The following is a 24593-nucleotide window of genomic DNA, read 5'->3' on the forward strand; positions in this document are numbered from 1 at the left end:
ATATGATATGTCACATGCAAATGTCTTCACCCATTCCATAGGGTGCCTTTTAGTTTTATTGACTGTTTCCTGTGCTGTGCAGAAACTTTTTATCTTGATGAAGCTCCAACAGTTCATTTTTGCTTTTGTTTCCCTTGCCTTTGGAGATGTGTCTAGCAAAAATTTATGGTGGTTGAGGTCGAAGAGGTTGCTTCCTGTGTTCTCCTCTAGGATTTTGATGGATCCCTGTCTCACATTTAGGACTTTTATTCACTTGAGTTTATCTCTGTGTATGGTGTAAGAAAATGGTCTAGCTACATTCTTCTACATGTGGCTGTCCAATTCACAGATAAATTTAGAGCATTCCACCCTAAAGCAAGAGAATATACATTCTTCTCTAGAACACAGAATATTCTCCAGAATAGATCACATACTGGGTCACAAATCAGGTCTAACAAGTACCAGAAGACTGGGATTATACCCCACATATTTTTAGACCACAGTGCTTTGAAACTTGAACTCAATCACAAGAAAAAAACTGGAAGGAACTCAAATACTTGGAGGTTAAAGAGCATCCTCCTGAAGAATGAATGGATCAACCAGGAAATTAAAGAACAATTTAAAAAATTTATGGAAGCAAATGAAAATCAAAACACAATAGTTCAGGATCTTTGGGATGCAGCAAAGGCAATCCTAAGAGGGTAGTATACAGCAATACAAGCCTTTCACAAGAAACAAGAAAAGTCTCAAATATATAAGCTAATTTTACACCTAAAGGAGAATTACAGAACAGTATCCCTGATGAACATGGATGCCAAAATTCTCACCAAGATAATAGCCAATAGGATCCAACAAAATATTAAAAGGATTATTCACTACAACGAAGTGGGATTTATTCCTGGGCTTCAAGAGTCGTTAAACATCTGCAAATCAATCTACCTGATACATTGCATTAATAAAATAAAGGACAAGAACCATATGGTCCTCTCAACAGATGTAGAAAAAAGCTTTTGACAAAATACAGCATGCTTTCTTGATAAAAATTCTTCACAGTGTAGGAATAGAGGGAACGTACCTCAACATCATAAAAGCCCTATATGAAGAGCTCACAGTGAATATCATTCTCAATGGGGAAAATTGAGAGCGTTTTCCCTAACATCAGGAACATGACAAGGACGTCCACTCTTACCACTATTGTTCAACATAGTACTAGAAGCTTAGTCTCAGACAATGAAAAGAAATAAAAAGCATACAAACTGGCAAAGAAGTCAAACTCTCACTCTATCAATGACATGGCAATTTATGTGGAAAACCCAAATACTCCACCCCAAAACTGCTAGAACTCATAGAGGAATTCAGTAATGTGGAAGGATATAAAAATCAATGTGCAGAAATTAGTTCCATTTCTATACTCTAACAATGAGATAAAAGAAAAAGAAATTAAGGAATTAATCCTATTTACAATTGCACCAAAAATCAAAGATACCTAGGAATAAACATAACCAAAGAGATAAGGGATCTGGACTCTGAAAGCTAGAGAACACTTACGAAAGAAACTAAGGTAGATGGAAGGAATGGAAAAACACGCTCATTGGTTGGAGGAACAAATATTGTGAAAATGTCTATGCTACCCAGAGCAATCTACACATTCAAGGCAAAACAACATTGGCACTTTTCACAGAGCTGGAACAAATAACCTTAAAATTTGTACAGAACCAGAAAAGACCCTCAATAGCCAGAGGAATATTGAAAAAAAAAAAATTAATGCTTGTGGACTCACAATTCCAGAGTTCAAGTCATGTTACAATTCTGTAATTGTCAAGACAGTATAGTATTGGTACAAAACAGACACAGAGATCAGTGGAACAGAATAGAAAACCCAGAAACAGACCCTCAACTCTATGGTCAACTAATCTTTGACAAAACAGGAAAGAATATCCATTGCAGAAAAGACAATCTCTTCAACAAATGGTGTTGGGAAAATTAGAAAGTTACATGTAGAAGAATATAGGTAGTTTATGAAAAACTATTCTCACTTCTCCCTTATCATACTTGTAGCATTTTAGTATTCATTTCATTTACCCATAAACTACAGTTACCAAATGTTACTATTTTTACTTTGAACAATTACCTGTAGATCAATTAAGAATAAGAAAATAAATTATTTATCTTGCTTTCATTTATTCATTTGTTAAAACTTTCTTGTTCTATGTGGATCCAAGTGTCTGACCTATAATATTTTCCTTCTTGCAGAAGATATTTTAACATTTCCTGAGTAGAGGTGCTAGAAATAAATTTCCTCAGTTTTTGTTTGACTGAGAGTCTTTATATTTCCTTTACTATACACAAAGATAAACTCAAAATGGATAAAAGATTTCGATATGAGGCAGGAATCTATGAAAATCCTAGAGGAGAACATAGGCAGTAAACTCCTCAACATCAGGCACAGCAACTTCTTTCAAGACATGTCTCCAAAGGCAAAAGAAACAAAAGTGAAAATGAACTTTTGGGACTTCATCAAGATCAAAAGCTTCTGCACAGCAAAGGAAACAGTCAACAAAACAAAGAGGCAACCCACAGAATGGGAGAAGATATTTGAAAATGACACTACACACAAAGGGCTGATTTCCAAGATCTATAAAGAACTCCTCAAACTCAACACTCAGAAAACAGATAATCACATCAAAAAATGGGCAGAAGACATGAACAGACACTTCTCCAAAGAAAACATGCAAATGGCTAGCAGACATATGAAAAAATGTTCATTGTCATTAGCCATCAGGGAGATTCAAATCAAAACCACATTGAGATACCACCTTATGCCAGTTAGAATGGCCAAAATTAACAAGACAGTAAATAATGTGTGTTGGAGAGGATGTGAAGAAAGGGAACCCTCTTACACTGTTGGTGGGAATGCAGGTTGGTGCAGCCACTTTGGAAAACAGTGTGGAGATTCCTTAAGAAATTAAAAATAGAGTTACCCTATGACCCTGCAACTGCACTACTTTTGGGTATTTACCCCAAAGATACCGATGTAGTGAAAAGAAGGACCATCTGTACCCCAACATTCATAGCAGCAATGGCCATAGTCGCCAAACTGTGGAAAGAACCAAGATGTCCTTCAATGGACGAATGGATAAAGAAGATATAGTCCATTCATACAATGGGATATTATGCCTCCACCAGAAAGGTTGAATATCCAACTTTTATATCAACATGGACAGGACCGGAGGAGATTACTCTGAGTGAAATAAGTCAAGTAGAGAGAGTCAATTATCATGTGGTTTCACTTACTTGTGGAGCATAGGGAATAACATGGAGGATATTAGAAGAAGGAAAGGAAAAGTGAATTGGGAGAAATCAGAGGGGGAGACAAATCATGAGAGACTGTGGACTCTGAGAAACAAACAGAGTTTTGGAGGGGAGGGGGGTTGAGGGGTTGCCTGGTGGTGGATATTAAAAAAAAGATACAAAAATAATTTAAGTGGATATAAAATTCTAGACTGTTTGCTTTTCCCTTTATGCCTTGAAATATTTTATTCCACTTCTTGATTGCATGATTTCTAATAAGAATTCTGATGTAACTATAATTATTTTTATTTTATGCTAATTTTCCCTCTCTGGATTTTTTCAAGATTTTCTATATCCATTCATGATTAAAACTTTTTAGAAAATACATATATGAAGAAATTTTTGTAACATAATAAGGCCATTTTATATGCATTCTGTCCACTTTTATTCAATATAGTAGTAGAAATCCTAGTCAGAGCAATAAGGCAAGTAAAAGAAATAAAAGTTATCCAAACTGGAAAGAAAAATGTGAAATTATGTCTATTTGCAGATGACATGATAATATAAATGTATAAAACCCTCAAGATTTGACAACAGGAAATTACTAGAATAAAATAATTCAGTACAGTTTCAAGTACAAAACAAACATATAAAAAATCAATGATCTTTCTATACACTAACAATTAACTATACAGAAGGAAATTAGAAAGACAAGCCCATTATAATAGCATCATGAATAGTAAAACAGGGATAAACTTAACCAAAGTGAAAATCTTACATGCTAAAAATAATAAAATATCGATAAAAGAAATTTAAAAAGACACAGGTTAATGGAAAGATATCCTATGTTCATGAAATGGAAGAATTAATAATGTTAAAATGTCCATTCTACTTAATAAAATTTGCAGGTTCAATGAAACCCATCAAAATCTCAATAGCATTATTTACAGAAATTTAAAAGAAGTCCTAAAATTCATATGGAACAAAGGACCACAAAAAGCCAAACCAATCTTGTCAAGAATAAAGCTGGAGGCATCACACTTCATTATGGGGATTCAAAACGCCTGGGTAGATGAAATATGACTTGCATATGCCACTCTGGATAACATTAATTGAAAAACAAAGGAGGGCCTGGAATACTGGCTCCTGCGAGGTTTCTTGGCTGAAAAGTATCCAGATTCTTACTGAGGTTCAAGGTTCTCATCTAGGGAGTAAATGTTTAAATTCTGAAGAAAAACAGGCACCTATAGTGGTCACATACTTCATGAACTCCTTACCTTTCAGGCACGTCACAAGCACTGCTTGCCCCCATCACACTCTGCCCCATATATTACTGTCTTGATCATTAAAGCTATACGTTCCTTCTTGTTTTGCTCTTGTGCTTGAAGTACTGATTAAAACTCACAATAAAGATGGAGGCAAAGCGTAGCTCAGAGCCTTTTGCCACTAGAGCATCTGGTCTCCAGGCCTTCTCCTTTCTCCTGCTAAGTTGCCTGAAGTAATCTTTTCATTTGCTATCTCAGGGTTTCCTTGCTAAACCTGACACTTCATGATTTCTAAATACATTATGGAACTACAGTAATTATAACAGTGTAGTGCTAGCAGGAGGATAGACGCATAGGCCAAAAAAAAACCTGAACAGAGCCCAAAAGTAAACACATGAATATAAAGTCATTTATCTTTGACAGGGTGTCAAGAATGCACAATAAAGAAAAGGTTGTCTCTTTAAAAAATGGCATAGGGAATGTTGGATATACAAATGCAAAACAATGAAACTGAACCCTTATCATAAACTCTAAAGGAAAAAAAAACCTAAAAATGGGGTGCAGACTTAAACATAAGAACTGAAACCATAAAATTACTGACAGAGAACATAAGAAAAATCTTGACATTGCTTTGGCTATGATAAGAAAAACACACGGAATAAAAATGTAAATATATAATCGGGACTATATCAATCTAAAAAGCTTCTGCAGAGCAAAGGAAACAATCAAGGAAGTGATAAGACAACCTAGAAAACATTTGTAAACCATGTTTGATAAGGGGCTAATATCCAAAATATATAAGGAATCCATATAACTCAATTGTCAAAAAACAAGTAACTTGATTTAAAAATGAGCAGAGGACCTGAATAGACTTTTCTTCAAAGAATGTATACACTATACCTGTATTTGAAAAGGTACTTAATAGCAGTAATCACCACGAAACTGCAAATCATAATAATAATATTACTTCATACTTCTTAGGACTGCTATCATCAAAAAGAAAAAGAGATAAGTTTTTCAGAGGATATGAAGAAAAGGGAACCTTCATGAACTGTTGATGGGAATGCAAATTGGTGCAAACACTTGGAAAACAGTAAAAAGGTTCTTCAAAAAATTACAACTAGAACTTCCATATGATCCAGCAATCCCACTTTTGGGTATTTATACAAAGGAAATGAAATCAGGATGTTTTAAAAAAGATTTTATTTATTTATTTGAGAGAATGCACAAGCGGGGGGAGGGACAGGGTAGAGGGAGAGGGAGAAGCAGACTTCCCACTAAGCAGGGAGCCCAACAAGGCTCTAAAATCAGATCTTGAAGGCATATCTGGATTGCCATTTTTACTGCAGCATTATTAACTTTACCCATGATATGGTAAAAAATTTAAATGTTCATCAACAGAAAAATGTATAAAGAAAATATGGTGTTTGTGTGTAATATTATTTAGCCATAAAAATGGGAAAAAAATTTTATTATTTGCTACAATGGAGATGAACCTAGAGGACATTATCCTGAGTGAAATAAGCCAGACATAAAAAGAAAAATATTGCATGATCTCACTTCACATGTAATCTAAAATAGTCTAACTCAGAGAATCTGAGAATAAAATGCTATTTGCCAGGGACTGTAAGATGGAAAAACAGTAAATATTGGTCAAAGTGTACAGAGTTTGGGTTATACATGATGAATAAATTCTCAAGATCTAATGTACTGTGTTTAAATTTGCTAAGAGGATAGACTTTGAGCATTTTCACCAAGAAAGAAGTGAGGATGAGGAAGGGAAAGGGGAAAGGGAGGAGGGGGACAAGGGGAGGAAGGAGGAGGGGTGCGGGAAAGCAAAGAAAAGGACAAGAAAGGACAGGAAAGTGCAGGAAGGGACAGGACAGGAAAGGAAAAGAAAAAAAAAAGAATGAAAAGAAAGTGGGAGGGAGGAAAGGAGGAAAGAAGGGAGAGAACAAAGGAGAAAAAGAAAGAAAGAAAGGTAACTTTGTGAAGTAATGGATACATTAATTAACTTGATTTTGGTGGTCATTTCATAATCTATACATATATGAAAACATCAAGTCGTACGCTTTAAATACATACAATTTTTTGGTCAATTTTACTGCAATAAAGCTGAAAACAAAGCGAGGCTTCCTCATTTGGAATGAAATTATAAACTCACCCCACCTCTTAATTCTAAATATGAAAAAGGCATAGAAAATTATGGAGTACCTCTATGGCTGTAAAGTTGAAAAGGTGCTTATAAATATCATATGACACATCTCCTATAAAAGAAAAGACTGATAAACTGGAAATTTAAAATGTCTTTACTTTTAAGAAAATGAGATAAAAAATTGCATCTTAATATTGTTTCACATAGTATTAAGTTAATTTGAGATTTTCCTGAAGAAGAAAGCAATCTCAGGCATTAACTAATACATCTGTTTATGGATTGTGACAGTGGAAAAAAAGATCTGTGTAAAAATAACTACAGGGATGTTTTTGGCATTTATTTATTTATTTATTACCTATCCATTTATTCACTTATTTTTTAATTGTCTAAACTAGTTGATTTGATTGAGTGTCAGCAGTCATGGTAATAATACCAGGTAGTTTTCAAATCTCTTGTCTGTGAAATTTGTTCCTGTATGCTAATCTGAATTTCTAAAACTATGGTATTCTGAAGGAATTTCCATATAAACCATTCTAGATAAGTAATCTTTACCCAAATCCATAAGCCAAATTCAAATCTGTACTTAGATTTTGAGCTAACCTATATTCCTACTCACAAAAAAATGATCATATTTGGTCTAACTTTTCCTTTCAGACTACCTCTAAAAAATCCTTCAGATTTTCTAAGGAAAAACAGACTACATCTTAAGATAGAGAAAATCAGCTTTTTGCTTAGTATATCTATATTTTCTAGGCATTTTTTGCATACTATGCGACTGTTATTTTATGATTCATCTGTGCTTTCAGACTCATAAAAATCATTATATACCTATATGTATACCAAACAATATTAAATATGTGGTTTCTACAGTACTTTGACCTAAATTGTTTCCTTGTATTTTTTTTTTTTTTTTTTTAATCGCCGTGCCTTTCCCTTTGACTCTCTTGTTGATCTCATCTTCCAGACCCTTTTTATGTTTGAGCTCTTCTTACTCAGGACAGTGCACTATCTTTGTGAGGAGGAACTCTTGTTGAATTTTTATAGCTTATTCCCAATGCTGTGAAACCCCTGCAATCTCTCTTCATCCATTTAACTTTTGCAGAACTCTGAGTTTAGAATGGAGTAAATGTAAATTGTGATTTTTAGTGTGTCAATTATACTTAAATAAAAAAAATAAAATTGAGATTTTTAGGTTTCTCTGACATCTATTTATGTTTTTATTTGTCCCCATATCTCTTTACCTTATTAGGAAGAGAAGAGAAGCAATTTGGATATAGGAAGCCATTATGCTCTAGAATTGATTTCACACATGAAGTCTAGAATGGATCCATTCCTGGACAAGTCAAATGGTGTAAGAGAGGTTTTGACAAGCTGTGCTGGCATGCTGATGATGACAAATGGAAGACTCTACTGAAAATAAGTTTTGCTAGCCTGTTACTCACCATTGTGAGTTGAAGGAATGTAAATGGTGAAAAGTGGGAAGTAGGCAATAAGAGCCTCTTATTGAGTTACTTCTTGCTCATCAAGTATCTACGTGTGCCTTACACTGCCTGCTCCCTGTGAAGGTGGAGACCTGTGACTAACTCTAAGTGAACAGAAGTGAACATACAGAACATTTTAGGAAACAATGACAAGAGGAAATGGTAATTAAATAACAAAAAGAACATTTTTTTTAAAAGATTTTATTTATTTATTTGACAGACGGAGATCACAAGCAGGCAGAGAAGCAGGCAGAGAGAGAGGAGGAAGCAGGCTCCCTGCTGAGCAGAAAGCCCAATGCGGGGCTCAATCCCAGGACCCTGGGATCATGACCTGAGCCAAAGGCAAAGGCTTTAACCCACTGAGCCACCCAGGCGCCCCTAAAAAGAACATTTCAAAAGATATTTTACATATATACTCATAGTTCAATTCTTAATTACTATAATACAGGTCTTCATAAATGGTGGAATATGTTTTCCGTATCAGTGGGATTTATCCCCCAAATGCAAGCATAGGTTAATATCGGAAATTATATTTATTATACAGCTGACCTTTGAACAACATGGGGTTGAGCTGCATATTCCATTTTTCTTTTTCTTTTCAATAATTGTAGCACAGGACCATAAAGGCACTTTCTCTTCCTTATGATTTTATTAATACTGTTTTGTTTTCTCTAGTTTATTTTAAGACTATAGTATATAACATATATTACATACAATATATGTGTTGACTATGTTATCAGTAAAGCTTCCCATTAACAGTAGGTTATCAGTAGTTAATTTTTGAGGGTGTCAAAAGTTAAATGTGGATATTTGAATGCACAGGATTGAGTGACCCTAACCCCTGTGTTGTTTAAGGGTCAACTGTACTAATGGAGCCAAAGAAGAAAAGGCATATTCCTATTAATACATCCTGAAAGAGCCTTTCATCACATTCAAATCCATTTCAGAGGAAACTTCTCAATGAATTAAAACTGGAAGATTATTTAATATTCCTCAAGCAAAATCTCACTAAATGGGTTGGTATTTTCTTCACTGTCTTTAAAAATCACAAACAAAAAAAAAAAACAAAAAAATCCCATAAATTATGGTTCCTATTATCAAACATTATATTAGAAGTATTAGCCAATGCAATGAGATAAAATCAGCAGTTGAAGGTGTATGTATTAAAGAAGGAAGCAAAACTATCTGTATTTATAGATGACAAAATAAAGAATCACTTGAAGAGTAAATATGAAGCCAATAAAATTTTATCCCCTTGAGTAGGACTTAGGAAGTGGGGTAGAGGAGACCGGGCTACTAGAAAAATATTCTAACTATAGTTTCTTATATGAACTTTAAGGTGGATTATGGAAATTGCTTTCCTATATTCATTTTAAAAATGTCAAATACAAAAGAATTGATCATGGAAATTTCAAGTAAACTGAAACAAATGACAATAAATGTGCCCTATCTTGATTCCATAGCCATAATGAAGAAAGAACCATTTCAAATGGCTTAATACACTAAATTCTGATCACATGTCAAAATGGGAAACATAAAAATGTGGAGTGATGCAGACTTCTGATACTGCAGCTTGGTCTTGTTGGTCATACCCTTCCGGAAGCTGTGTGGACCACCAGAACTATCACTTTCATGGACAGCTGGTGTGGTAGAGTTCTCCTTATCACAGCTTTCTGGAGCCATGCAGTTATTTCTGTGTAGGTGAACTAAGATTCGAGTGACTCTCTTATAACCAGCTGAATAATTCTCAATATATCTCACACACACACACACACACACACACACACACACACATACTCACTCCCACATTTTTTTTCTTGCTGAGTTGAAAAGAAAAAATGGGAAACATTTGAAACACTCGAACCTCCCTGGAGAAATGACTGAATCTCGACTTGGGGCAGAAAATGAATAATGTGAGTTTGGGACAACCTATGCCAGGAAGCCAAACTAATGAGGACTTGTCAACAGGTAAAAAAGGAGCAAGTTTAAAGGTCTCACACAGTTTAATTAGTGGAAATTTTATAATAAAAATTAATGTTAAGTGTATGAAATACACTGAATATTAAAAAAAGCCCATGAGTCAGGATGCCTGAGTGGCTCAGTGGGTTAAGCATCTGCCTTCAGCTCAGGTCATGATCCTGGGGTCTTGGGATCGACCCCATTGGGCTCCCTGCTCAGTGGGGAACCTGCTTCTCCTTCTCCCTTTGCTGCTCCCCCTGCTTGTGCTTGCTCTCTGTCAAATAAATAAATAAATAAAATCTTTTTAAAAAAGTCCACGAGTTTATAATAATACTGCAAAAGGAGAAAGAAAGTTGATTATTTTCCAATACTGAAGTAGTGTTTACATCAACTTGTTACTCTGAAAGTTGGGAAATAATAAGAATATAGTAAGTCTTCATCTTGCCTTTACAAAGAGTTTTATTAGATGGCAATCAAATAGTCTCAGATAATGAATGAAAAATATTTTTCACAGAGGAATGACATCTACAGATGTAGAAAAGAAGTGTAAGATTTAAGCATAGTTTCACCATAATAATTTCATGAAAGGGAAAGCAGACTTAAAAACAAACAAGAAAATAAAAAACTATGTTGATGTATTATTTGTAAAAGTACCAATTACATTTCCAATTTCTTCTCATCTACCTCAAATTTGTAAAACAGATATGAGTTGCTAAATATGTTCAGTGTTGATTTTTTAATCATTCATCTGTGGCTCTCAGATGGATTTAATCTGGGATAAGGATGTAAGCCAAAACAAGCAAAGCACCACTTGACTCACAGAGATAAACAAATGAATCTGCAGTTATCAGAATATGCATTGTTTTAATAAATCAGAATATGCATGTTTTAATAAACTCACAGAGAATGAAAGTTTAAAATTTTAATGTGATTATGTATATTATAATAACAAAGCTGAACATAGTGTGTGAATATTTTCCAGCTTGCTACATTAAAATAGAAATAATATATATTAAGTAATACTCATTCCTATTTAACTGAAATCATTCTGCCTAAAAAGTATACCTCATGTTAAAATAAGCGACAGTGTTAATTCAATAGTTCATTTAATTCTCACCTAATTAAGATTTGAAACAGAAACATTTAAATTAAAACATAAATATCAAGGAAAGTCAAATTCATATTTTGTCATACTTTGGAAAAGATTCTTGGTAGTTTAAGAAGGCAATAAAAGTGAAAGAGTTATCAGAAGTTATCAGAGTAGAATGGATGCCATGAAAGATAAATGGGGTTGTATGACTTTTTAGAAGAGACACTATGGCTAAGCATATTGGTTTAAACTCTAAATGTGCTTGGGCATGTTTTCCTTGTTAGAAAGTATAGCCAACATGACCATACAGTAAATATCTTCTTACATTTAATAGGCTTTATGTCAACTTTTACATTACTATTACTTAATTATATTTACAAATCACAATAAAATGTCCTTTCATTTGTATTTTTTTATAAAAGATTGTATTTATTTATTTGACAGACAGAGATCATAAGTAGGCAGAGAGGCAGGCAGAGAGAGAGGAGGAAGCAGGCTCCCTGCTGAGCAGACAGCCCAATGTGGGGCTCGATCCCAGGACCCTGAGATCATGACCTGAGCTGAAGGCAGCGGCTTAACCCACTGAGCCACCCAGGTGCCCCGTGTCCTTTCATTTGTATTATATCCAGTTGTAACATCAATGTTATTATCTTTTTAAAAGTTACTACTGATTTTTAAAATCTCACTAAATATGTAGAGAACGAAAAAGTTGATGACATTTCCGATGAACTATCATGAGGGATTCTATGTCAATAATTAAGCAATGCCTGCAAGGTACTGTGCTGCCAAGAAAAGATGGTTGTAGAATCAGCATAAAAGATGTAGATAAATAAAATAGACTTTTAAATATGATTGAAAGATATTTAATCTTAAGCACCTTTATCTAGTTAAGATCATTATACATGACACAAAATAAATGTAACTAAAAGTTGTTTGCTTTTGAATAATTAAGAAGAAAGAAATGACACAAAACAAAAACAACTTTATTTACCAGTCAGTACAAAAAACAACAAAGCTTCACATGAAATTTCATAATAAACTAAGTTGCCAAAGGCATCTGGTACAAAATTTCTCCCACAACTTCACCAGCTGCCTAAAAGTTGAAATATAATTATTTTAGGGCATTCTAGATATCTGCCATTTCATGTTACTGCAACTGAAGGCAGCAATGCATAGCTCAAGTAGATTTCATAGTAATAGCAAAGGGGAGTAACTGTGTATATAAGATATGCCAAATAGGTTTTTGTTAAGTTAGAGGCGAATGATGTGGTCTTAACGTAAAATGACTGGCTGATCTAAAATGACAAAGATTAATAGGGAGGAGAAAATCTAAATAGATAAGAAATGCTATAGGAGGTTTGTAAAATAAGATTTTTTTCTTTTAGTCAAAACTAGTAGTTTGGGGGTAAAATTCTTATTCATTTAATTGTGTGATTTTTAGAAGAAGCTTTAGAAATAACAGCATACTGATATAAAAGTATAATATGATCTTCTCTATGTTAAAATGGCAGATATTTTTCTTGGATTATTGGTCTTCTCTTAATACATGGTTGTAAATGGCTTTTCTTTACCTTCTGAGTCAGTTTCCTTAAAGTCAAAGATTATATATCATAGGAAAAAAATGTTCTGTTTTCTGTTGCCTTTTTCACCCTCCTGATTATTTAAGAGAATGAAGTCTCATTTTTAAAAGAGCTAAGATTTTTATAATATTTCTCCTTCTATCTAGTTTTTAAAATACTGTCATTTAAAAAAATAGTCTAGCATTGTTTCTCAACCATGCATAATTCAATTTAGCCAAGTGTTCAAATCAGCTGACAACTTTTGACATTTTGCCTTCCCCAAAGAAAACTGGCCTAACCCAAAGGATAAGTAAATTCTTTTTAAAAAACATATAGTAGTTCAGATGTATAATACAGTGATTCAACAATTCAGTACATTACTCAGTGCTCATCATAAGTGTACTTTTTAATCCCTATCACCTATTTCCGCTCCACTGCCCCCATTACCATCAGTTTCTTCTGTATAATTAAGAGTCTGTTTCTTGGTTTGTCTCTCTTTTTTTTCTTTCCTTTGGTTGTTTGGTTTCTTAAATTCCACATATGAGTAAAATAATATGGTATCTGCCTTCCTTGACTGACTTTTTTTTTGCTTAGTTATACTCTCTAGCTCTATCTATATCCTTGCAAATTACTTATGTCATTCTTTTTACGGCTGAATAATATTCTACTGCATATATAAACTTCTTTATCCATTCATCTAAAAATGGGCACTTGGGCTGTTGCCATAATTTGGCTATTGCAAATAATGCTGCTATAAACATAAAAGGGCATGTATCCCATAGCCCTTTGAATTAGGGCTTTAATGTGTTTTGGTAAATACCCAGTAATATGATTACTACATCATAGGATAGTTCTATTTTAACTTTTTTGGGGAATCCCTATACTGTTTTCCAGAGTGGCTGCACTGGTTTGAATTTCCACCAACAGTAAAAGAGGGATTGTTTTACTCAATATCCTTGTCAGGACTTACTATTTCTTGTGTTTTTTTTATTTTAGCCATTCTGACAGGTGTGAGGTTATAACTCCTTGTAGTTTTGATCTGCATTTCCCTGATGAGGAGTGATACTGGTCATCTTTCTATGTGTGTGTTAGCCATCTTTATGTCTTCTTTGTAGAAATGTTTGTTCATGTCTTCTGCCCATATTTTATTTGGATTATTTGATCTTTGGGTGTTGAATTTTATAAGTTGTTTATATATTTTGGATGCTAATCTTTTTTAAAAAGATTTTATTAATTTATTTAACAGAGAGAAAGCAAGAGAGCACAGGTAGGAGGAGAGGCAGAAGAAGAGGGAGAAGCAGACTCCCACCTGAGCAGGGAGCCTGATGTGCGGTTCGATCCCAGGGTCTTGAGATTATGACCTGAGCTGAAGGCAGATGCTTAACTGACTGGGCCACCTAGGTGCCCTTGGATACTAATCCTTTATCAGGTATTTCCTTTGCAAATATCTTCTCCAACTCAGTGGCTGCCTTTCAGTGTTGATTGTTTCCTTTGCTGTGGAGAAGTTTTATATATATAAATAAAACTTCTTTATATATATATATATATATATATATATATATATATATATCGCTACAACATTGTTTTGTAGATATGTTATCTGAAGTAAGGGCAATAAAAGCAAAAATAAACTATTGGAGATATATATATATATATATATATATATATAAAACTTCTTTATATCTCTATATTATAAAAATATAGAGATATAAAGAATATATAGAGATATAAAGAATAGAATATGTATAAGAATATATAGAATATCTATAGAATATAAAGAATAGAATATCTATAAAGATATAGATATAAAGAATATATTCTTTATATCTATATATTTTTGTAATATATATATTCTTTATATCTATTATATAAAGAATATATAGATAGAATTATATAATATATAAAGAATATATAGGTATAAAGACACTTTATACATATATATAATTCCAATAGTTTATTTTTGCTTTTATTTCCCTTACTTCAGATAACATATCTACAAAAACATATTGTTACAGCCCATGTCAGAGAAATTACTGCCTGTGTTCTCTTCGAGGATTTTTATGGTTTCAGTTCTCACATTTAGGTCTTTAATTCATCTTGAGCTTATTTTTGTGTATGGTGAAAAAAAGTAGTTCAGAATCATTTATTTTTGTAATTACTATCCAGTTTTCCCAAAATCATTGTTGAAGAGACTATCTTTTTCTCATTGGATATTCTTTCCTGCTTTGTCAAAGATTAATTGACCTTTTTATCATCAGTTTGTTTCTGGGTCTTCTATTCTGTTCTATTGATCTATGTGTCTCTTTTTATGGCAGTACCATACTATTTAGAATACTACAGCTCTGTAATATAACTTGAAGTCTGGAATTGGGGTATGTCCAGTTTTGTTTTTCTTTTTAAAGGCTGCTTTGGTTATTCATTGTCTTTTGTGGTTCCATGCTAATTTTACAATTGTTTGTTCTAGTTCTGTGAAAAATGTTGTTGGTATTTTGATAGGGTTTGCATTAAGTGTGTAGATTGCTTTGGACAGTATAGACATTTTAACAATATTTGTTCTTCCAACTCTGGAATGTCTTTGCATCATCTTCAATTTCTTTTACCAATGTTTTATCGTTTTCAGAGAATAGGTCTTTTACCTCTTTAATTAAATTTATTCCTATTTTATTGAAAAGTAAAGTTTCTTGAATCTTCACAATAGGAGGTAAATTTACAATTTGGAGCAAGGTTTCTACCTAAATTAGATTCTCATCCACCCGCAGAGATGAGATTGAGACTGTGTCTTCCTTGTTGATTTAATTTGAAAGAATGGCTCCCAGCTTCTTAAGAAAGACAGTGCAGGTTCTCATAAACTCTTAGAACAAGAGGCTAAATAAGCAGTTGGGAAGAAAACTCAAAGATTTGATTGCTTCAGCAGATTACATAGGGTAAGTTCAATGCTTGGAGCTGCTGTTATATCGGCCAATCAAGCAGTTTTTCAAAACTTTTGCATGCTCCATATTCTGCTTCCCAAATAATCAGGACTATGGACAGTCTTAACCAATACCACCAATATCACTGTCAGAGAAGTATAGGAACTGAAGCAACAAGTTCTCTAAAATCATCTGGCATTAGTCATGATTATTGCTTCTCAAAAAGTTACTTGTGCAGTCAGTGTATGTAAGCAACTGCTATACATATGTTCCACAAAATCCTCCTAGTGTCTATACCATCACCAAAAATATTTAGACTACACCCTGAAAAATTCATCAGATTGCCACTGTCATCCTCACTCTTCTATTCAGAGACATTTTGAGCACAAATATCTTGGAATCGTCTCAACTGGCTCCCTCCACAAACCACAATTCTTGGTTTCATTGCCTTAGTGAAACCTTAGTAACGATTCTCTTTTTATATTCCTAGATATACCCCCCATTAAATAACTGATCTATAAGGCCTTCCAACAGCTGTCAGTTCAACAGCATCCTCAATAGATAATATAACTCATCTTTCAGAACCAACAAGAATGTGAAGGGCAGCCCATCACTGAAAAAGACTGTACCAATCAATCCTGAAGTGACTTACGCCATCTCCATAATGTTTAAGGACAGTATTTGAGAAACATTTTGGAGATTTTTCAAAAAGATTAGAAACAACTACCATACGACCCAGCAATCCCACTCCTGGTAATCGAAACTAATTGAAATTTTGAAAAGAAATTTTTGAAAATATATCTGCATCCCTACATTAATTGTAGCATTATTCATGATTAACAGAATATGGAAACAACCTAAGTTTCCATCTATAGATAAATGACTTAAGAAAATGTGATATATACACACAGTGGCATATTTAGTCTTAAAAAAGGGTAGGAAATCCTATATGTGGATGAACCTGAAGAAGAGTATGATAAATGAAATCCTGTCACAAAAGCACAAATACTACATGAGTCCATTGATATGTTGTATCTAAAACAGTCAAACTCATAGAAGCAAAAAATACAACAGTGGTTGCCAATATGTTTTTATTTGATGAAAGTAATAGACTGCTTTTGTTTTCAGCATGGGAAATTAATAAAGGATATAACCACTATACAAAGGATTTGAAAAAATCTACCCTCTTCTCATATTTATTTCCCTGAAACAGCCTTTATAAAAATAGAATTGACAAGCTGTTTAAAATACAAATAAAACTTATATAGAGGGACTTTTTTTTTTAATATTTTTATTTATTTATTTGATAGAGATCACAAGTAGGCAGAGAGGCAGGCAGAGAGAGAGGGGGAAGCAGGATCCCTGCTGAGCAGAGAGCCCGATGTGGGGCTCGATCCCAGGACCCTGAGATCTTGACCTGAGCTGAAGGCAGAGGCTTAAACCACTGAGCCACCCAGGCGCCCCTAGAGGGACTTTTAGTGACCGACCATCAGACATAACTCTTTCTTCAACAATTTAAAAATACTGTGCAAATGTAAATTTTCCTCATTATGTGTCCTAATATCCCCATTAAAATCTAGATCTCATTTTACCTCAGTGCTAAGGCACAGAGATGTGACTAAGCTCCTACAATTAATATCACTCAAAAGATAATTAAATCATGAGGACATGAGAATAAGAGGTAGTTGCTTAGGGGATTCTTTCTTAACAAGTGTCATTTCTCTTTGTAGGCATCAGTGGGGTAGGGTCTTAGGAATCACCTGAGTTAGCAGACTCTTCACGTTATAGTGTTGGTTCTGGGTAGTGGTGACAGAGACACTTCTTTGGAGGACTCCTTCCTTAGTTTGATCAGAGTATTCTGAGCTTTTAAGCCTGGAGCTATTTTTCCTGGAAATTTTGTAAACTAGCATCTTTTAATAAATTTAATTTTTGTTAAAACCAGGCAAAAGATCTTCTGCTAATTGCAACTAGAACTCCAGAAAGGGTTACACTTCTATATCACATGGGTAGGAAAAATAAAGGAAATAATCTTCAAAAACGTAGCTAAACAAACTTCTTAAGGAAGTAGAATGTAATGGCTTGGACACAATACAAGTTTAAATAGTTTCTCTATTCTTAATAGTTTCTCTATGCTCTAATAGAGAATACAAGTTTCTCTATTTTTAAATAGAGAAAATGGAAAACTCAAATGGAAAGGGAAGTCCAAAGATACATTTCCGTACCAATGGGTAAAGGAGGTAGACATTGATTAGCAAAATGAGACTAAGTACAGAGAAAATAGTCCTTGTTAAAAAGAGGCACATAAAGTAAGAATGGGGGTGAACTGAAAGGTTCATTTTAGTGCTATGTCAGATTAGCCATTAAGTTGCTGCCTCTGATACCATTTAAATCTATCATTTTAATAATGTTATGTGAATAAATAAAAAGGTTTAGAATGGGTATGATCATTTTTCTTTTAAAAATAAGCAGTTGGTCCAAAATTACATATGCATACATACATGAATGTAAATTTATTAAAATGTATTAGTTTTGTTATGTGGAGTTAGGACAGGATGTATACCCCCACAAAAAAATTTTTATGTTTTAATTTTTAAATAAATAAAAACGTAGGAAAAGCATTCTGAATTGTTATGTATTAGCTTAATGGTATTATTTTACTTCTTTTCTTTTTTACATTTTCTTTCTTGACTTATTTTATGTACAAATACTCCCTTGGGCTATTTATGCTAATCTTAAGAGCACTAATTATTCAGAATTCTTATCTGACAAATGCACACTCACATACCATTTGTCTCCAGGCTTAGTAACATTTTAATGGTGATAAACAAAAATACTTCCAAGAGTAACTGACTGCTATTTTCTAATTATGTTTTATTCTATTTCTTTGCCGAAAAGATTTTTACTGATGCATGAAAAATATTCCAAAAGCGGGAGGCATGTTTTTAATTATTTTATTGTTTTCTGCCAGAGGTTTGGTTTTTGCTTTAAATCTAGACACTTGGATATTTTGGTATTTGAGCATACATAGCTTTTTTTCTCTAAGTAGTTGTAAAGTTGATTAACACATATTTTAAAAATATTTATAGAGAATGATTGTGACAGTGAAGTTTATCTAAGATGACTATTTTAAAACCCTACTTTATTATGTACACAGATGTTTTATGATGTTCATTTTCATGCAAGAATAAAGAATCTAAGAAAGCATCTAAGTAATGCAAAATAAATTCCAAGTGTTTGAAAACATGCGTTTTTTTTAAGTGTATAACCAAAATAAATTGAAAGATGAAATATTTAATGCTATAATGGTGTTCTGGGCTGCTTCAATTAAAATGGAGTGTTTGATTATTTGTTTTCTGATGAGAATAAAATTAAACTTAGTTGGGGAAACTTCCTTTACTGATATACACTTTGAATTTGAAACAAATTTAACATAAGTGAATGGATCATATGGATATTTATTTACCTAAATTTAGTCTATACAAAATAATTTCTCTCTTCAAATACACATTCCATTATAAAGAAGGAATTATTATTAAATTTTCTAATAACCTGTGACATAAATATGCATCATACCAATATAAAAAATAACCCTGATCTTATTTAACAATTTATAATTAATATCAACCTATTAGAAATTACAGACATTTATAATACTGAATTCTTACTTTAATGTTAAGCTTGGTCTTTCTTTTGTGAGTTCTTTATTTTTTTCATTATTTAAAACATACCATATTATAGAAAATATTGCATGCTGATTTACAGAAGAATTATGAAAACTATTGTCAAATGTCCAAATAACTGAGGTGTGTTAGTATTTCTTCAGGCAGTGCAAAAGAATTGTCTGACTTCTACTCTGTGCCTTCCAGCTAAAACACAATGTACTAAACTTCAGGAGAAGCTGAGGAGAGGAAGAAAACATGATTGCTTCTCTCTTGAGTTCTTTCAACAAAAATGCTTATTTAGTATCAGTTGTGTTTCATAAAATGAGAATATTATGGAGAGCAGGAGAGACAAGTAAGGCCTTTCAGTTTATTTTAACATGGTCAGAGACAGACAGATATGTAAAAAAAATAAGAACAGAAAAAAAATTATTTCAGTTAGTGATAAATTTTACGAGGAAAATAAAAGAGTGATGAGGTCGCAGTAAGAAATGAATACTATTGCCTCAGTGATCTAGTAACTTATTCTAAAGAGGTAGGACTGGAGTTGAGAGTGAAAGAAGATGTATTTACAATTAGAAAAAGAGGGTACCAAGTGGAAGAAATAATCAGATGCAAATAACCTTCAAGAAAATACAGAGATTCTGGACAAAAGGTAAACACAATACAGTGACTCAACATTAATAATTATTCTTTTTCTTTTGCATAATTGGGAGACATAAAGCTCAGATGTCAAGTAGAAAATAAGATGCTAGAGCTTGTGGCAGTCTCACTGGCTATGGGAGATAGACTTTGGATTTCAAAGTTAACAAAGTATCCATGACTTGAGAGTATAATATCCTAGAGAAAAAGGGAACTATCAAGAAATGAGTCCAATATTATATCCCGAGGTCATCTTTAAGGCATATTTCCCTTCCTAAACCATGGTTATGTGCATAAACCAAGCAGAAATAAGCTTCTAGGAAGCTTCTATACAGAAAATAAACAATCAAAAAACTATAAAACAGAGAAATAAAAATTTTGACTACAATGAGATTTCTTGCTTTAATTTGGAGATAAAGAAAACAGCAAAATGCTAGAAAAACTTAAGTGACTTTTCTTTAACCCATTTGAGACTGAAATGATAGGATCAAGAACCTTTCCTTCAAGACTGCAGATATAAAGAAGTTGGCATCATCTCTGGAGATGTTTCCTTCATGACATCAGCTAGGTGCTCACAGGAAGAACAAGGGAGAAACCCAAGTAATCCTTCCTAGTGCTGACTGAGCAAAGGAAACATTGCCACTGTTAGACTCACATCTAACTCTGTGATGGAATAAATACCTTAATCTACAAACAGAAGAGGGAGGGGGAATAAAAAAGACAAAGCAATAAAAAAAAATTAAAAAAACAAAAACAAAAACAACTGCTTATGGTACTGGTAGAAATCCATTTCAACTAGGGGAAGAAAAAGATAAAAGCAGTTCTACTGTGGGAGAGGAGAAGGAATATGCTAGCATTAGCATTATTTCAAGTTAGGAGGCAAGAACACTTGAAAAATCACATAATACAATACCCAGGTTCCCTGTGCCTAATATAGACAGAGGCTTAACCAGCAAAACAGAGAATACTTCCTTTGCTCATTTCCCATCAAATGGAGTTAAAATGACAGTACAATCTTGCTGGAAAAGTAGAAAGAGACAAATTCTCTCAGTGAGCAGATATTGGTGGGCAGGGGGGGACATCCAACAAACTAGCCACAAACTGAAACTGAACACTAGGTATCCCTAGAAGAATTTAAATTCTGTGGCACACTAAGGATAAACCTGAGAACAAACTTCAAACCTAGCCCAAATTCTGACTAGATTAACATAAATCTACTCAGTGCTCAGCAGAAGGAAAAGAATGATCTTCAAGCATTCAAAATACTTGCATCATTATCTATTCCCTATTAACACATCTAGCTTTCAACAAAATATTATGAGCTGCACAAAAAGATAACCTAAGACTCAATCTAGAAGACGGGAAAGATTGAACCAGATTTCAATAAGACATAGCTTTGGAACTAATGAAATTTGAAATAACTATGATTAATATGTTACAGACTCCAATGGAACAAACAATGTGCAAGATCTGATAGGTAATTCAACAGAAGATGAAAACAGTAAGATTTAAATGGAATACTAATCTCCAAAAAAAAAAAAAATTATGGAGATGAAGAGTAGCTTTAATAGGCTCATCAGTATGCTTGACATAGCTGATGGAAAAAAAATGAGTGACTCTGAAGATGGATTACTAAAAATTTCTATTTTTACATTACTTCAAATGCACAAATAGAAAAAGAGTGGGGAAAAACAAAACAGAATGGAGTATTCAAAAGTTGTGGGAAAATATAAAACAAACTACAGAGTAGACTATTTCAATGATAATCGATGCCAGATAATAAGCTACAATATAGAGATATATACTTAAAAAAATTAGGAAACATTCATATCAAAATCCCATAAAATTAAGAATAGTACCAAAAATAATTTTAAAAAACTTACAAAGAGCTCAATTTTGAATGCATAACTACTAAATTCATTACCATATTAATACTTCCTCACAATGGAAATCATTTTAAGGATAGCTTTCAGAATAGTAATAAAATATCACTATATTAATATGTAGAAGTAACAGGCTATACTATCTTCTTTCATAGATCATAAAAGGAATTGAATGATTGTCAATACTGATTCTTGTTAAAATAATAACCTTATAGTACAGTATGAATGGATTATTGCTTCCTTACTATGGTTGCATCAGTTTGCATTATTTGGTTCAGAAACCAGAATCTGCCATCTAAGTTAAATAAAAAATAAATATGCTGAAGGTAAACCACAGTTGGTAAAAGTAGAGAATGAAGATGAAGACTTGGAAGCAAAATAAGAACAACTGGAACAGTGAAGGCAATTTAGGACAAGGTAGGCTGTAATAACAATTTACACTCCATTTCCTTTTCTGTCACTCTGGCTGATATTCAGTACCTTATAAGAGATGGAGTGATTATCTTAGTTTCAGTCAGGGGAATCTCATTTGGAGAGAGAAAAGCAGAGCATCTTGATTATACTTTAACAAATCAAGACTACACTCTGGTAAGAAGGTAGTTTCTCAAATGGAAATTTGTATGGCCTTAGAAAGATTAAAAAAAAAAACAAAACCCAAACCAAACCAAAACAAAAAAACACTGCAAATGTCCTCTGTAGTCCGGACATTTTTTTTCCTTTCAAAACACACACACACACACACACATACACACATATATCTTTCTATCCAATTGTGTTATATCTTTAAATGATGCCTCTCAACCTAAGTAGGCTGTCCCATAAAAAGTCCCAAAATATTAACCAACCCCAAAGAGAAGTTGCTGCAACACCAGCTCCAGCATCAGGTAAGCCATCATCTAGTGTCACATTTTAGATAACTGGCTTTGATGTCCATTCCTTCTCTCTTTTGTATTTTCCATAAATATATTTTATAACCCTAGAAATAAGCTTAATTAGCCCATTATAACATTTTATGCCCAAAAGCAGGGGATGGAAGAATCAAGGGAAAAAAAAATAAGTTATTTGAGATATGTAAATTTATATGGCAAAACTGAGAATGGACTATGGCCCAATACCTCAATATTTTTATTTCTGAAAGTAATCCTAAGGGCATTATTGACATTTAGGATTGATCTTTCTCTCCCATCCATTCTGTGTACTCCTTGTTTTAAATGAGTTACCTCAAAAGTGTGACTTAAAGCTTAGTCCCTAAAGAAACAGAGAAGTGTTTTGTTTGTTGTGATGCCTGTGCAGAGCTCTAATAAAGGTTTATTTTTTTTTAACCTTGTGAACAAATACAAGAAGTGTTACAGAAAACCCTCAGTTTCCATATTTACTTTTGGTTTCCATATACCTTTGTCCCACAGTGACCTTATTTTCCCTCAATAGTCAAGATTAATAGCCCTACTAACATAGCAACTTATCTTTCAAAACATGAGTTTGCTCAGTTGTACAGGGATCCCCAGATAACACTAATCAGTCTAGCTTGTAAACTAGTAGTGGTACCTAAACCCTTCAATTTAGCAGAACCCAGAACCACAGGAAAGAAACATTCTCTCCTTCAAATTTTCATTCAGTTTATTATAAGTAATATCTTAAATTCTACCCCTTTATTTTCTAATTAGCTGCTCTAAGAGATTCATGGACAATTCTGCTGAAAAATCCTATGGCTTATCAATGCCATTAGCTTATAATGCCTTTGAACATAAGAGAACACAGATATTTATGTTGTTTCATAACCTCAAGATAATGTAGGTAAGTTATAACAACTTACCTGTCAGGGTAAGTGTTATTATTTATTCTGCTTACTTTAATAAGTGGTTCCTTCTTTAACGTACACATAATTGTATGAGGAAATAGAAGTAGGCTATCTCTCATACCTCAAAGGAGAGAAAATATATATATAATGGATCTTTTCTCTGCAATAGGTTTGAGTATAGAAGATGGAGACAGTGTTTTATATTTCTGTAAAACCACAGAGGAAGTCTCTCCCTAATGCCTCAATAAAATAGGAAAAATATAACTTGATGCTGTCACTTTAATTATTTTGATTATTTAAGATGGCAGAGGTTCAGTTGTATGAGGAGTGAGGACCAGATAACCACCATTTATATATTTTTCTTTAAAGACAGAAGGATTCAAATTACAAGAGGAATTTTACAGTTTGTGGAGAGAAAGGCTTCACCAGGAAAGGAAATAATTTCATAACAGTAACATCTGTTCAAAACATGAGTAATACTGTCTTAATAATATTAGTTTTAAAGAGATGCCAGATAAAAAAAAGCCTTTTAACAAATTTTGTCTTCAATATTCTAACTTACTCCCTTTGTAACTTAAAGAAAGAATCCATTGTTTTAGGTCTTCATAAAGTAGAGGGCGCCTACCTGAATCTGAACAAAAATATATATACTAGTTGTAGATTATGCTATTGGACAAATTTTACATGCTTGGTCATGGTATAGAAAACATGAAATTAGAGAGGAAAACACCCCAAATTTGTAAGATGATGTGTGATACTTTCATCATAAATTAACCTTCAAAAGTGCATTCAACCAACTTTAAGACTAACTGCTTTTCATGTTGCTGTTTATAGGAAGATGTGAAATTCTTAGAAAGCATTCCACTGCTTTACTATCTACTCTGTAAAGTAAGGAGTTTTGGTTTCTTTCTTTGTTTGCTTGC

This window comes from Mustela erminea, chromosome 15, assembly GCF_009829155.1.
Source record: "Mustela erminea isolate mMusErm1 chromosome 15, mMusErm1.Pri, whole genome shotgun sequence".
Lineage (NCBI taxonomy): Eukaryota > Metazoa > Chordata > Mammalia > Carnivora > Mustelidae > Mustela > Mustela erminea.